Consider the following 15624-nt stretch of genomic DNA (forward strand, 5'->3'; position numbering starts at 1 on the left):
ACATGGGCCAGCAAGGGTCGGCATCAATTCTCGATCTGCAAGGATTTAAATCCTGAAGAAACAACTCAAGGATGTGTGTTAAATCAATCTTCACCTTAAAAAATTTTTTTTTAGTTAACATACATGCAATATTGGTTCCAGGAGTAGAATTTAGTGTTTTATCACTTACATACAGCACCCAGTGCTCATCACAAGTGCCCTTCTTAATACCCATCACCCATATAGCTCATTCCCCACCCTCCATCAACCCTCAGTTTGTTCTCTATCATGAAGAATCTCTTATGTCTTGTTTCCCTCTTCTTTTTCTTCCCCCCCTCCCATATGTTTATGGTTTTTTTTCTTAAATTTCACATATGTGTGAAATCAAATAAGTATTTGTCTTTCTCCACCTGACTTATTTCACTTAACATAATACATTCTAGCTCCATTCATGTCATTGCAAATGGCAAATTTTCATTTTTTGTTGGCTGAGTAATATTCCATTGTATATACATACCACCCCTTTATCCATTCATCAGTTGGTGGACATTTGGGCTCTATCTTTACTTTTGAAATAGCATTGAGAGTTTTACCATCAATTTACTATCTCTGATATGGTTAGGCTGTATCTCTCAGCCTGGTAGAGAAACGATAATTTTTGCATTCCTCTTGCTTCCTTAAATATTCAACTACTGGAGTTTTTGCGTTTCTTTGCAATTCTAACACCTTCTAGGAAGTTCAGCAAGAAGTGTGCTTGGGCAAGGAGAGACTAGGGCACAGATCATGAAAATAGCTGGGGACCTAAAATGACTTCTCCAGTCCCTAAATCTATGTCTTGTCTTTCTTTTTCCTAAGACCCTTAACTCATTCCATTTACAAAATGTATTATTTGTTTACATTTGTATAGATTGATTTCCTTACCAGAATGTAAGCTTCATGAGGACAGCAACTTGGACATCTTCTCTGTTTATTCCAACATTTTGTACTATGTGTGACACATAGCAGACACTCACAATATTTGTGGAATGGATGAGTGACAACTATGTCAAGCATTTTGCTGGGTTCTGGAATATCATGATGAAGGAAAGACAAAATCTCCTCTTTCAGATCTTAATTGAAACCATCTGTCCCTCTTCTCTGAAATTTTTCAGTTTTGTTATTGGCTTTGAAAAATAGAAGTTTAGTCTCAGGAAGCCTTTTTTTGAATGTGCCATGTTCTGTTCTCTGAGAGGTAAATATTAACTGCTCATAGAAGAGACATCAATTGTGAGCATTTGAGAAGGATTCCTAAACTTTGAATCTCCTGGAGTTTGATATGTGGGTCCTACTCTCTTCAGTCTGATTTGTCCTTTTTCTTCCTCTTGGGGTGATGGAAGAATGACTATGAAAACCTTTAAGAAGGATACTTTTATCCATCAAGGGAGAATGATGCAACCAATCAATCAATTAATAAAGGCTTTTATTATTTCATCAGTCTCCTTCCAGACCTACTGTCTTCATGGGGCTACTTTGAGGTAGCCACTATTTTAATCATTTTCTTTAATTATTTAGTGACATTAATTGTTTTTTAAAAAAAAGTTTTTTATTTAAATTTAATTAACATACACTGTATTATTAGTTCCAGAAGTAGAATTCAGTGATTCATCAGTTGCATACTTTAACCTCACAACTACCCTAAGAAGTAAGCAACTTGCCCGATGGAGCTTAGATGTGTACATTCTGGCCCTTTTTCACACTTTCATTTTCCTTTTCCTTCTATTCCTGCCCCCCTCACCAACTTTCTGGGTAATCTCAATTCCTGGAGGAATTGCCAGGAATTTACTATACTTGAACAAGGATCTTGTCAAGCAAGACTTGGGGGGAGTCTTAGATCTCTGCTCAGCCCAAGAAGAGAAGAGCAGGAAGAAAGCCATGTTGGGGTTGAAGAAAAATGAGTCAATTAGATTTTCCAAAACAGGACCTACTCAGGGGATAAGGTTGTGTCCCTAGGGTACCAGACAATTGCCTGCCCTCTCAACAGATGCTTTGTGCTACCACCCCAGTCAACAATTTTCCTCTTGCTAACTTCTGAAACTGGGAATTTTTGCCATCATGCTGTAGGGCATCATTACCCAGTACATTCTCTTCCCTCATACAGCACAACCCTAAAGTCCTACTTCTTCATAGATTGGCCTCTGTCTGCAGTGGAGAAATCTGCATTTTCACAACTGGCCAGGAAGGGGTATGAGCAAAGGAAAGAGGAGCTGCCTGAAGGCAGAGCTGGAATGACCTCTGCTCTGGGTCCACTCAAGACTAGGAAGACTGGAAATGGGAGAGAGATGGAAAAAATGTGATTTTTTTTAACTTTCATTTTTTTCTCTTTATTGGAAAAATGAAAAATGACTCATACAGATAATGAAGAAAGTGAATGATCAATGGAATCCCAACCCCTTAAAATAACCCCTATTAACAGTTTGCTTCTTTCTATTATTTTTTCGTTATTGGTCTTTATGCTCAAATGTAATATATGTTCTTGTCAAAAAAAAAATGCCAATGAATCTTCCCATCTCAGTAACTATTAACTCATCCATCATCTATTCAAGTGTTCACTCATAAAACAACTATTGTTTTTTTTTTAATTTGTTCCAAACTGAGTACTTAGCTCTGGGGAGATAGCAATAAACAAAAATAGTACATGTAAGAGGCTTGAATTCACTTGAAGGAGATAAACATAAATACATTAATTTATTGTATTTTTAAATAGGTTTCCAAATTCATTTTTATTGCCACAGAGTAATTAATATAAATAAATATATCATAATTTATTTACCTATTCTCCTATTGACAGACATCTAGGTTTATTCTAGAATCTTGACAATAAAATATAATGAATAGCATTGCATAGTTAGATATTTTTTATAGCATCTTTTCATATTTTAATAAATTCGTTCAAATATAAAGAATGGACTAAAAGTTAGCCCATTAAAAGTTTAGTCCATTTAACTAAAAGTTAAATATTTAAATATAAATATTTAAAATTTTAATGTTTAAAATTTTTTTTAATTTTTTAAAAATTTTAATGTTTTAATGTTTAAAAGTTAGTCCATTAAAAGTTAGTCCATTTAACTAAAAGTTAAATATTTAAATATAAATATTTAAAATTTTAATGACAGTCACCTAAAATAGTTCCCAAAAGATCAAAGAATCATAACATTCCCCAAGTGAAGGAGAGTGTCAGTGCTTACTCCTGCACCATCAATCCTGGGCTTTATTCATGTTTTAAGCAAAAAACAAAAGAGGATTAATTCCTGGATTAAATTCCATTTCCTTTTAAATTACCTTTAATGGCCAAGCAAATAGGTAGATTACAAATTTCTTTTGGGCAGAAACTTTTTTCATTCTTGCCTGTCATTGTGTTCCCAGCCTTCAACACATGCTACACAACATAGGGCATGATAAAAATGTATAGAAAATAAATGTGAACTAAATTATGGTCCAGCTGAATTTTTTAGATACTGAATGGATATATTTCTGGGATACTAGACTCAAATAAATCAAACTTGAGACCCTGAAATGTAAATAGCCAGTCAACTTGTCATTTAGTGCTTGCCATCCCTGGGTTCTCTGGTAGCCCTGGGGGAATGGAATATGTGCTCATTCAGGATTAGGAGATGCGATAGGGCAGAGACACCAGAGAGGAAGCTACTATCCAGGGAACAGATGATAGCTTGAGTCAGTCTGTGTTTTAACCTTTGAGCTATAGAAGCTTTGGGTTTTGAGATTCTGCATTAAATATATCAACATTTTACCTTTATGATTTTGAAACTTTTTCTATCTTTTGTTTTTTTTTTTTCTTTTTCTATCTTTTGTGAAAAAGAAAAGAGAGAGTGTGAATAAGAGTTTGAGTAAGATACTTTGGAGAAAAAAAGTTTCTGAGAAAGATTGAAGGATCCCTGGGTGGTGCAGCGGTTTGGCGCCTGCCTTTGGCCCAGGGCGCGATCCTGGAGACCCAGGATCGAATCCCACGTCGGGCTCCCGGTGCATGGAGCCTGCTTCTCCCTCTGCCTGTGTCTCTGCCTCTCTCTCTCTCTCTCTGTGACTATCATAAATAAATAAAAATTAAAAAAAAAATTAAAAAAAAAAAATAAATTAAAAAAAAAAAAAAAAAAAAAAGAACATTAAGACATTAAAAGTACTAAAAGAAATGTAGAAATACCAAGAAAGAGAGAGAGCAAGTGAGTGACAGAGAAAAACTGGGTAGCCAGAATGAGTAAGAAAGATGAAAAAGAGAGATTTAAAAAGACTGACAGAGATGGACAGAAAATGAGTTCATTTTGAGAAAAATGTTGAGAAATGGAGATTCCAGAGACTTAGATATTGTCAAAATTTGAGTGGGAGTTAATGACAGAGTCTGACTAAGAGAAAAATTGAGAGAATAAAAGTCAATATAAGAGAAAGAAATTGAGTTTTTGAAAGAGATTCAGAGAGAGGAAGGAGGAAAGAAGAGGAACAGGGGAGAGGGAGAGGAATGGAGAAAGAGAAGACCAATAGGTAAGGAAGAGAATGACAGAAATAACAAATAAGTAGTCATGGATAACTAAGAGACATTTAAAAAGCGAATGAGATACCAAGAGGGAATAAAAAAATGTTAAGAGCAGTGTTGGGGTAAATTACAAGATTTCTCTGTACTGTGTTCGTTTTGGAACACTTGTCAATTATTGTCCCACTTCCTAAATCTTTTCCTTCCTATTGTCCATTGTCTTGTGTTTGTGCTTTACTTAGGGTACATTTCCTTTGTTATGTGGTGAATATCCTTCTTTCTTTGGTAGGATGCAGAGTGTGCATCTGGTATTTTGTTTCTAGATGTATATGGCTTAGTCAAGACCTATGCTCTCTGGGCTAGCTGATGGGAGGGATGGGAAAGACCAAGGTCAATAACACTATATTACATATTTAAAAGTTGCTAAGAATGTAAATCTTAAAAGTTGTCATCACAAGAACAAAATTGTAACTATTTGTGGTGACAGATACTAACTAGACTTACTTTGCAATATATACAAATATCAAATCATTATTTTGTAACCTGAAACTAATACTATAGGTCAATTATAACTCAATAAACAAACAAATTTGGGGGGAAAATAAGTGATGGATGGGTGAATAAAAGAATAAATGAATGAATGAATAAGACTTTAGTCCACTTAAGGAAGATGGTGGCATGAGTGGGTGGGCAAAGCACCACAGAGAAAACAAATTAAGGGTCAACAAAAAGCATCAGCCAGAGTGATTAAATACATATATAAGCTTTTAGCATTATGGCTATATAAGCTGTAGTTCAGAAAGTTATGGACGATAACAGCAGTTTAAAAATGTGAAGAACAAGGAGCCTGGGTGGCTCAGTCAGTTAAGCACCTGCCTTCAATTCAGTTCATGATTCCAGGGTCCTGGAATAGAGTTCCACATCAGGCTCCCTTCTCCCTCTCCTTCTGCTTCCTGCTCCCCCTGCTTGTGCTCTCCCTCTCTCTGTCAAATAAATAAAGTCATTAAAAAATATGAATAACGGAATGAGGTCTAATATAAATCTAATGAAAATTCCCAAAGCTAGTAGAGATAATGAAGAAAGACAATACACAAAGAGATACTGGCTCAGAAATGCCCATACTTGAAGAAATTCAATGTGTTTAGATTGAAAACATATAGCAAGACATACACAATATAAATAAAAACAAATCTTACCTAAACACTTAGAGGTAAACACATAGATGATGGACAAAGCACAAACCTTTCTAAAGTGACTAGAGAATAAAGAAAGATCACCTATAAAGGAATAGAAGTTTGACTATCAGCAGACTTCTCAAATAAGTCTTATACTCATCTAACCTGTCATAGAGGATTGACAATGATATTTTCAGCCCAAGAACATTTGAAAATGTTTGCAATTAACAGACCATCACTAAAAGAATTACTAATGATTCTACTTCAGAAGGAATAAAACTGTTCCCAAGAGGGAAAAAAAGGAGGATGAGAAGCAACCAGTGACCAAAGAACATGATAAACATGTGGTTAAGTCTAAATAAATATTTATGACAGAAAATAACAATGAATACTTTCAAGAACATAAAAGCAAGTTTGATCTAAAAGGGTAGACAAAAAAAAAAAAAAAACATGAAAACCTGAAGGCACGGGAGTCGTCAACAATCCAAAGAGCATTATATTTGAAAGAAGTACTGAGAAACCGATTAATTTTGAATTTTTTAAAGCAAGTATGAATGTGAAAAATTAATGCTAACTTTAAATCTTGCATGTGATTACATACTATTGTAAGAAGGGGGGAAGGAATAAAATGTAACCATTTCAACAGAAGGCAGGAAAAATGAAAAAGCACAAGAACGAAAAAACACAAAGATAAGGAAGTAGAAATTAGCCCAAATATATTACTCATCATGATCCTATCAAGTGTAAACATATGTGGTCCACATTAAAATTCTTAGATTAGATTGCTATTTTAAGGAGACACAACTACAGCTATAAACAAAGCAAGAATAAAAGTAAAGAGATGGTGGTATCGAAAGAATATAGCAATCAGCTTCACGAGGTCAGTCAAAAGTAGAGAATTTGAGTATAAAAAGAATAATGATTATTTCCAGCAGCAGTTATAGTAGTCTCTAAGTTACATTGGTCTCTAAGCACACTATTATTGCGTGAATAAATGACTGAATGAAAGAACGGTGGGACATTAGGGTATATATGGGTGGTGCAAGGATCTGATTGCTTCAAAAACATTTAATTTCACCGTGAGAGGGAGGCCTGGGTGGCTCAGCGGTTGAATGTCTGCCTTCGGCTTGGGGCGTGATCTCGGAGTCCCAGGATTGAGTCCCACGTCAGGCTCCCTGCGTGGAGCCTGTTTCTCCCTCTGCCTATGTTTCTGCCTCTCTCTGTGTGTCTCTCATGAATAAATAAGTAAATTCACCATGAGGACACACACAAAAAAAATTCAATTTCCAGAGACAGCATCATCAAGTAGGCTTGAAAATGGTCTCTCCAAAGGGGTTCATAATAGGTAAGTAAGCAGGGGAGTGGAAGGAAGAATGATGGGGTCCAGAATGTGGAATTTAAGTGGTCCAAAAGGATTAAAAGATCAAAGGAGAAAGATTAAAGGATGCAAATCACTCAGCTCCATTTCCATTGGAGGAAAATAACAAAGAGAAGGTTGTAAATTGAGAACGGAAGTTAGACCAGAAGGTCTGATTGCCTCATGAAGTCAGGGGGGCGGATATAAGATTCCTCTATCTGCTTTTGCAGGGCTCTCATCCTTTCCCAATCTAGACCAGCCTGGCTTTTGCAAATCCTCCTGAGAATATCCATCACAACAAGCTCCATTAGGGTAGCAATTCTGGTGTGTTCTGTTCATTGTGGAATCACCAGACCCAGATAAGTGACCACTTGTGGGAGGCAGGTAATAAATACTTGCCGAGCATATGCAGTGTCCTGCTGGCAATTGTTTTGTGCTCTCCATAGCGCTGACCTGGGAATACACCTGAGTCGGGTTGAAATAGGAGCTTCTTTGTTTAAATGCTAGTTTAAGCCGTAGATTCTCAATGCCAGGCAGGGGTTTAGATGGTGCATAGGGCAGTAGGGAAGACCTGATTCCTTCCCCGTTATGCTACTCTATCTGACAAAACGTTAAGACCCTACTTCTCTTCATCTATAAGAAGATATTAACAATTGTACTTTACCCCCATGTGTTTTTTAGAATTCAATGAATCACGCACATGAAGCACTTAAACGTCTGGTACATAGGAAACATCTCCAAATGTTATCATCATTTTTGACTATTATTATGTTGAATAACATTCTAATGTTATTATTGTATGTTATTGCATAATTGTATTACTGCATTTACTCTGAAGATTATATTGAAGAACAGAAGCTTAGCTAAGTTTAATTTTCCTTCAGTTAAATGTCAGTCCCTGGCCCATCGTCTATTATTGCTTTTCAAACATTTTGGTCCCAACTTCTTTAATTCTTAAAAATTGTTAGGGACTCCAAAGAGCTTTAGTTGCTGTAGGTTATACCTTCAGACATTTACATTAGAAATTAAAATTGAAAAATAAAAAAATATTTGTTCACATCAGCATAAAATGATCAATGCATTACAAGTTAACTAATTTTCCCACAAAAAAAGTAAGAAGAATGTCGTTGTTTTACATTAGAGTAACTTTATTTGGCTTAGTAAAAGACAATTCTCTTCTGCTTTTCTTCTTTTTTGAAATATAGTTGACATATGATATTATATTAGGTTCAGGTATACAACATAGTGATTCAACAATTCTATACATTAATGAATGCTCACCACAATGAGTGTATTTATCATACAATGTTACTACAATATTATTGACTATTTTCCCTATGCTGTACTTCTCATGTCCATGACTTACTTATTTTAAAACTGGAAGTTTATACTTAATTTCCTTCACCTGTCTTGCCCACCACCTCACCCACTTCCCCTCTGACAATCACCAATTTTCTTCTACTTTTCCATTTGCCTTTTATGACATATTATTTTTGCTGAAACTAGCCTATGCACATCATGTTGAAATCTGGCTTTATGTGGTTATGGTGTTAGGAAGGAAGGGAGTATTCTAGTAGTCTTTGTGATAATTGTGGATATTCTTTGAAACTACAAAACAATCTCAACAAGTGGTAATTTTAAAAAAAAAAAACAGTTGCTATGTGATTGAAATTATATCAGTGAACTTTGCATAACCTATGACATGAAAATCCATTGGTCTGCATTGCCCTTTGAGAGGATCTTTTACTACAGTTATGCATGTGTTTGTAATGGCACATACTGGTTATTTGTAAAATATCGGTTTACAATAATCAGTTGGAGTTATGAAGTTCTTCAATTTTTAAATTTTTTTTTTGAGAGAGAGAGAGTGCACATATGTGCACATGTGCGGGAGCAGGAAGAGGGACAGAGCAAGATGGAGAGAATCTTAAGCAAGCTTTCCACCCAGCACAGAGCTTCATGCAGGACTCCATCTCAGGACCCTAAGATCATGACCTGAGCCAGATCAAGAGTCAGACACTTAAACGACTGAGCCACCCAGGCAACCCAAATATAAAGTTCTTTTTTGGTTTTTATTTTAGAGAGGTGGGGGAGGGGCAGAGGGAGAGAGAGAATCTGAAGCAGGCTCCAGGCCCAGCTTGGAGTCCACTGCAAGGCTTGATCTCACAACCCTGAGGTCATGACCTGAGCTGAAATCAAGTCAGATGCTTAACTGACTGAGCCACCCACGGGCCCCATGAAGTTCTTCTAAATGTATTCCGCTATACATTTGTGATAAAATGGCAGTTAAAAAGTAAACATCTTAATATTATTATGTATATATTATTATATTATTTGACCTTGGGAACCTCCTGAAAAAGTCTCAGGGACCCATATGAGCCTTCAGAACACACTGAGAACTGCTGCCCTATGTTATCCAAACGTTCTTAGTAATTGCCTTTCCCTTTTACCTGTCTCTCCCCTCCCTCCTCCTTCCCTCTCTTGCTGTGAGCCTTCCTTCCAGCCTGACCCCCTCTCCTGGGGGCCCACAGCACTCCTTGAAGGAGGGACAGTTATAACAGTCAAATGAATCCCAAATGTAAGAGGTAAAACTGTAAGAAAACATAGGGGAAAAGCTTCATGACTTTGGATCTGCAATGACTTCTGAGCTATGACACCACAAGCAGAGGCAACAAAAGTATAAATTAAAAAATTGGATGACATCAAAATAAATTGTGCACCAAAGGACAGAATCAACAGTAAAATAGCAACATATATAAGGGGAAGAAATATTTGCAAATTATTTCTCTGATCAGAGGTTAATATCCAGATATATATAACTGGACAACAATAACTATAACTCAACAACAATAGCAATAACAGCAAAATCTTATAATAAAAGGACATTTCTCCAAGAAGATCTACTAAAGGCCAACAAGCAAGTGAAAATATTCTCAACATAGCTAATCATTAGGCAAATGCAAATCAAAACCGCAAGACCACTTCATACCAATTAGGATGGCAACTATCAAAAAACAAAGAGAAAATAACAACTGCTGACAAGGATGTGGAGAAATTGGAAGCTTTGTGCACTGTTGGTGGGAATGTAAAATGGTGCAGCCATTATAGAAAACAGTATGGTGGTATCTTAAAAATTAAAAATAGAATTACTATATGATCTGGAAATTCTACCCTAAGGAATTGAAAACAGGGTTACAAAGACCTATTTGTACCCCCGTGTTCATAGCAACATTATTCACAATAGCCAAAAGGTAGATAGTTGGCAACCCAAGTATCCATCAGCAGGTACATGGATAAAAAACAAACAAACAAAATGTGTTATATACATAGAAAGGAATATTATTGAGTCTTAAAAAGGAAGGAAATTCTGGTACATGCTACAATGTGGAAGAAACATGAGGACATTTTGCTACATGAAATAAGCCAGTCAGAAAAATACAAATAATATATGATTCTAAATACATGAAGTCTCTAGATTAGTCAGATTCATACAATCAGAATATAGAATGGTGGCTGTCAAGAGCTCGGGGAGAGGATTGTGGGGAGTTGTTATTTCACGAGTATAGAGTTTCAGTTTTGCAAGATGGAAGCAGTCTGGAGATTAGTTTTACTACAATGTGAATGTACTCGACACTGCTGAACTGCACACTAAGATAGTAAATGATTAAAATAGAAAAATTTATACTGTGTGTATTTCACCACAATTTTTAAAATGTAAATGATTGGGTCCTATTTGAAGCTATGGATATACAGAAGATTATTTCACCAGCATTCTATAGAACATTTTAAATTCCTGGTGGTAAAAATTCTGGGTTCAATGGTATGAAGTCTATTAAACTGAAAGCTATTAATCAATTTCTTTTCAAATTTTGTACCACTTTACACCTCCACTAATAATAAATAATGGTATGTATTCCCCTACTTACAATAAAGCTTCATTTATAGTTAAATTTTTGCCAGTCTTTTGGGAGAAAAATTAATTCATTTCTGTGTTAATTCACACATTATGAATCACTAGTGAAGGTGAGCATTTTTCACCACTTTAAACATTTTTACCTTCTTTTCTAGACATTATTTTTTCATACTTTTGATGCAATTTTATGATGGAATTTGTTTTTTTTCTCAGTATTTTTTAATGATTTTTTTTAGAGTGGGATGGGGAGGGGCAGAGGGAGAGAGAGAATCTTAAGCAGGCTCCATACCCAATGAGGAGCTCAACACAGGGCTTGATCTCATGACCCTGAGGTCATGATCTGAGCCAAAATTAAGAGTAGGGCACTTCAACCACTGAGCCACCCAGACGCCCTAACAATTTTTTTTTATAAAATAGGTATATGAATCCTTTCATATATATTACAACTCATTCTAGTCTGATGCAACTTGTTTTAACCATTTAAGGTTTTTGTTCTATTATTTCAATATAAATGTTAAGAAATAAACTTAAATCTATCTGTAATTGCTTTTTAGTTTTGTGAATTAGAATGTAACTTAATTGCTTGTACACTAATGGCCACTTGTTCTATTCCTACAGCCTGGAAATGCTACCTTCCAACTACATTAGTGTTTTTTCTATATTCTATACTAAATTAACCTTTGTGGCACCAATAATGCTGCATTCCATATGTTACCTATTTAGAGTATGCTAGAGGTCAGTCTGGCCCATTCTGCTTCCTTTTAAAATTAAAAATTAAAAAAAAATTCTCAGATATCTTTAGATAATTTCTTCTCTCAATTTTGGAAACAACTTGTAGGGTCCCTAAAAATTTCTACTTAGATGTTGATTAAGGGGCACCTGGGTGGGCTCAGTCAGTTAAAGCACTGACTCTTGATTTAGGCTCAGGTTTGTGACCCCAGGGTCATGGGATCCAGCACATGTGAGGCCCTACACTCTGTAAGGAATCTGCCTGAGATTCTCTGTCTCTCTCTCCCTTTACCCCTCCCCTTGCTCTGTCTGTCTCTCTAAAATAAATAAATATATTTTTTAAAAGATGCCGATTAGGGACTTTGCCTGCACCCACCCCAAGCCAGAGATTCTCCACTCACCCTGGCATCCAGTGAGGTGTGCTAGGCACCAGTGCCAGTGGAGTGGACCTGGGCAGAGTGATAGTGACCAGACTGGGACTGGGGCTGCTGCTTCTGGTGCTGCTCCTACCCACACAGATTTATTCAAAGCAAACAACTATTGTCAATACTTTCAAGTAACACCTCCCAGAATACCTGGACTTTCCCCAAATTCAGTTAATACCACTACCACAGCTACTGATGGTACTTTGCAGTAAACAGCCAGTCTCTTTGTGATCTCATTCTCCCTTCTATAGCTCTACCCTTAAGAGACTCAGGCCAACATCTATATTTCCCCATCTTCTCAACCCAATCCAAATGGCATCTAGATATCCAGTGTGACAAGGAAAAAACCAGTCTTCACTGACACTTGCTAATTCCACACCTTATTTTATTGACTCAGAAAATGTTGCACATCCCAAATTTGATTGGTCTGAAAAATATGTGACGGTCTATTGTCTAGATGATGAATGTCTATTAAATCTACTGGAGTTTCATGCACAAGATGAAATTAGAACCTAGTCCTAAGCCTAAAACGGGCTTGATTCAGGAAAGTAAGTCTTTTCACAACTGCCTAGATGCACAGAAAGCTTTTTTAAAAATAGACATTCTAGGGACACCTTGGTGGCTCAGCGGTTGAGCATCTGCCTTTGGCTCAGGGCGTGACCCCGGGGTTCCGGGATTGAGTCCCACATCGGGCTCCCTGCATGGAGCCTGCTTCTCCCTCTGCCTGTGTCTCTGCCTCTCTGTGTGTCTCTCATGAATAAATAAATTAAGATCTTTAAAAAAAAATAGACATTCTAACGTCTTTTGTTCACGTGGTCATACACTGATGCTTAGATGCTCCAGTATCTAATATAGCCACGATAGTCTTGATAATCAAAGGCATTTTTTCCCATCTTTAGGAACCTATACTCCATATGAACAACCATATTCAACAGAACTCTAGCTATGGTGTGTGTGAATGAACATTCCATTTAGTTTCATATCTAAACGCTGTACATCTATTTTGGATTATATATTGTGTTTGTGTATTTATGCTTTGATTCTTAGTAATTTCTCATGTTTGGGAATTGATTTGCATTGAACACAAACTGTAAATAAAAAGAAATAGTTCAAAGAAAGCAGGCTCAAAATCAAAAAGATTTTGATTAGGATTAAACTGTAGTTATGCAGTTATTTGGAAGGAGAGATTAATGTTTTTCTAATATTTATAGTCATTTATCTCAAGAACATAATATGCTGTTTTTAGTTTCAACTTTTAAAGTTTTAGTTAACATATAGTGTAATATCAGTTGCAGAAGTAGAATTTAGTGACTCATCACTTATATATAACACCTAACACTCATCACAAGTGCCCCCTCTTAATCTAATCACCCGTTTAACCCATACCCCTGCCCACCTCCCCTCCAACAATCCTCAATCTGTTCTCTTTAGTTAAGAGCCTGTTTTATCCCTGTCTCTTATTTTTCCCCACTATGTTCATCTGTTTCATTTCTTAAATTCCACATGAGTGAAATGATCATTTATGCCCTTTAGTACACTTTTATAATTTATTTCATATAGTTTTACATGTCATGTAGATATATTCCTAAGCATTCTGTATATTTTGAGGATCTTATATATAGGAGCAATTAAACATAATATTAACATTACATTTCTTATTTGCTTTATTTTTTTACTTTTTTATAAAGGATTTTATTTATTTATTCATGAGAGACACAGAGAGAGAAAGAGGCAGAGACACAGGCAGAGGGAGCCCGACATGGGACTCGATCCCAGGTGTCCAGGATCACACCCTGGGCTAAAGGCGGTGCTAAACCGCTGAGCCACCTAGGCTGCCTTCTTATTTGCTTTAAAACACTTATTTGTTGCATCTTAATCTTACATTTTTCCAGCATGTTGAAATAATTTATACAATATTATTTTTCCAGTGGATTTTTCAAAATGTACTTTTTATTTTTTTTACAAATAATGACACATTTGCTTTTTTGTTATACTACTTATTTCTTTTTCATATTTTGTTGCATTTGCTAGGTACACCAGTACAAGGCTGCATGGTGCCTATGTTAGAGGACATTTTTACCTTTATTTATATTAATAGCCATGCTTTTTTTTAATGTCTTTTCATTAAGTATATATCCTTATTGATGTAGAGCTCTGTAGGTCACAGAAGGTATTTACCTTCTATTTATACCTTGACCAAAGTTTTATCAGAAATCACTTTAATATATTTTTTAATTTTCTATCATCTTTTGATATGATCATGAAAATTTTCTGTTAATATAACTGGTTGTCTTAATAAAATCTATTCTTTAAAATACAGAAAAGAACAATGAATACTATAAGAAATACCCATCATGTCACCACCAAAAAGAAAAAAAAAATTAACACATTGTTTTCAGTTGTTTTTTCCAGCTGTATGCTCTAAGTAAATCACACAAGAAATATATAACTTGGTCTCATTTATTTAAAAAAAAAATGATACTCAACCTGTAGGTGTCTCTGGGTCTAAAATGAAAAAAAAAAAATTATAGTGATTAAGCCAAGTACTTACTTAACGACCATTCCTGACAGTTCTACCTCCACCTTCTTTGTTCTCTGAAGGAGTCACTAAAAATAGGTTTGGTATAATTTTTGTATAGTTTACTCTGTACATATTATATATAAACTATAATTTTGTGAGTTTTTCTTAAAAGTATATTTCCTATATCACATTATATAGGAAAATAATAAGAATTAGTAATATGGTTTTTAAATTTGTTTTCTACAAAACTAACTATTGTAATTGGTAATATTTTCCTAACTTACACTTGATATGCTGAGGTAGTTAATTATTCTAAGATCTGTAGGTTCAGAGGCAGTGATTTGATTATTAGAAATGTGATGAAGTTGTTATATAGCCTATGTTAAATACAGTTTACAACTTCAAGTAAACAGACTTCATTTTCAATGACAAATATTCTAAAATAATAAAATTTTAAAAAGAAAACATTTATGTTGTATATATGATGTGCCATACATTCTAGCGTTTTGTGTGTATTGATGCCTGACATTAGTACATTTGTGTAACACATTTATAAACTTTATTAGAAAACAGCATTATTAGCATCATCTATTTATGGTTTATGAAACTCAGGGGAAGAAGTTAATCCATTCCTATCATATTTCTAGAAAATCACATTTCTGAACAAAATTTCTACCATTAATAAGCGATTCAGAGGTTATGGAATCTCCACTCCACTTCTTCCACCTACTCATCTTGGAAAACATAGTCCCTGCTCATAACAGTTCTCTCTCAGGGTGTATCTGTCTCCTTTTGGAGAAAATCATTGCTAAAGATACATTGTATTTACTTATTTTTGATGTTATATAAGAAATTACAAATATAAATGAAAACAGAATAGTATAATGAGTTCCCATGAGTCCATGATGCAATCTCAACATATATATACCTCAGTTAACATAGCATATTTTTGAGGTTCATCCATGCTGTAAAATGTATCAGTAATCCATTCCTTTTTATTGCTGAA

The 15624-nt window shown here is 35.3% G+C and overlaps 1 protein-coding gene across 2 annotated transcripts in view; it reads left to right on the plus strand.

The window, feature by feature from the left end:
• The window catches only part of FBXO40 (F-box protein 40), a 58244-nt gene that overhangs the window by 12887 nt on the left and 29733 nt on the right, over positions 1-15624 (plus strand). Inside the window, exon 1 of one of the 2 annotated variants that reach the window (XM_038582989.1) lies at positions 6845-7018. The exons of the other annotated variant lie outside the window; for it this stretch is intronic. The gene's annotated coding sequence lies outside the window, so the exon portion shown is untranslated. Of the gene's footprint in view, positions 1-6844; positions 7019-15624 lie in introns of those variants that run through there. 2 annotated transcript variants of the gene reach the window in all.

Source organism: Canis lupus, chromosome 33 (genome assembly GCF_011100685.1).
Source record: "Canis lupus familiaris isolate Mischka breed German Shepherd chromosome 33, alternate assembly UU_Cfam_GSD_1.0, whole genome shotgun sequence".
Lineage (NCBI taxonomy): Eukaryota > Metazoa > Chordata > Mammalia > Carnivora > Canidae > Canis > Canis lupus.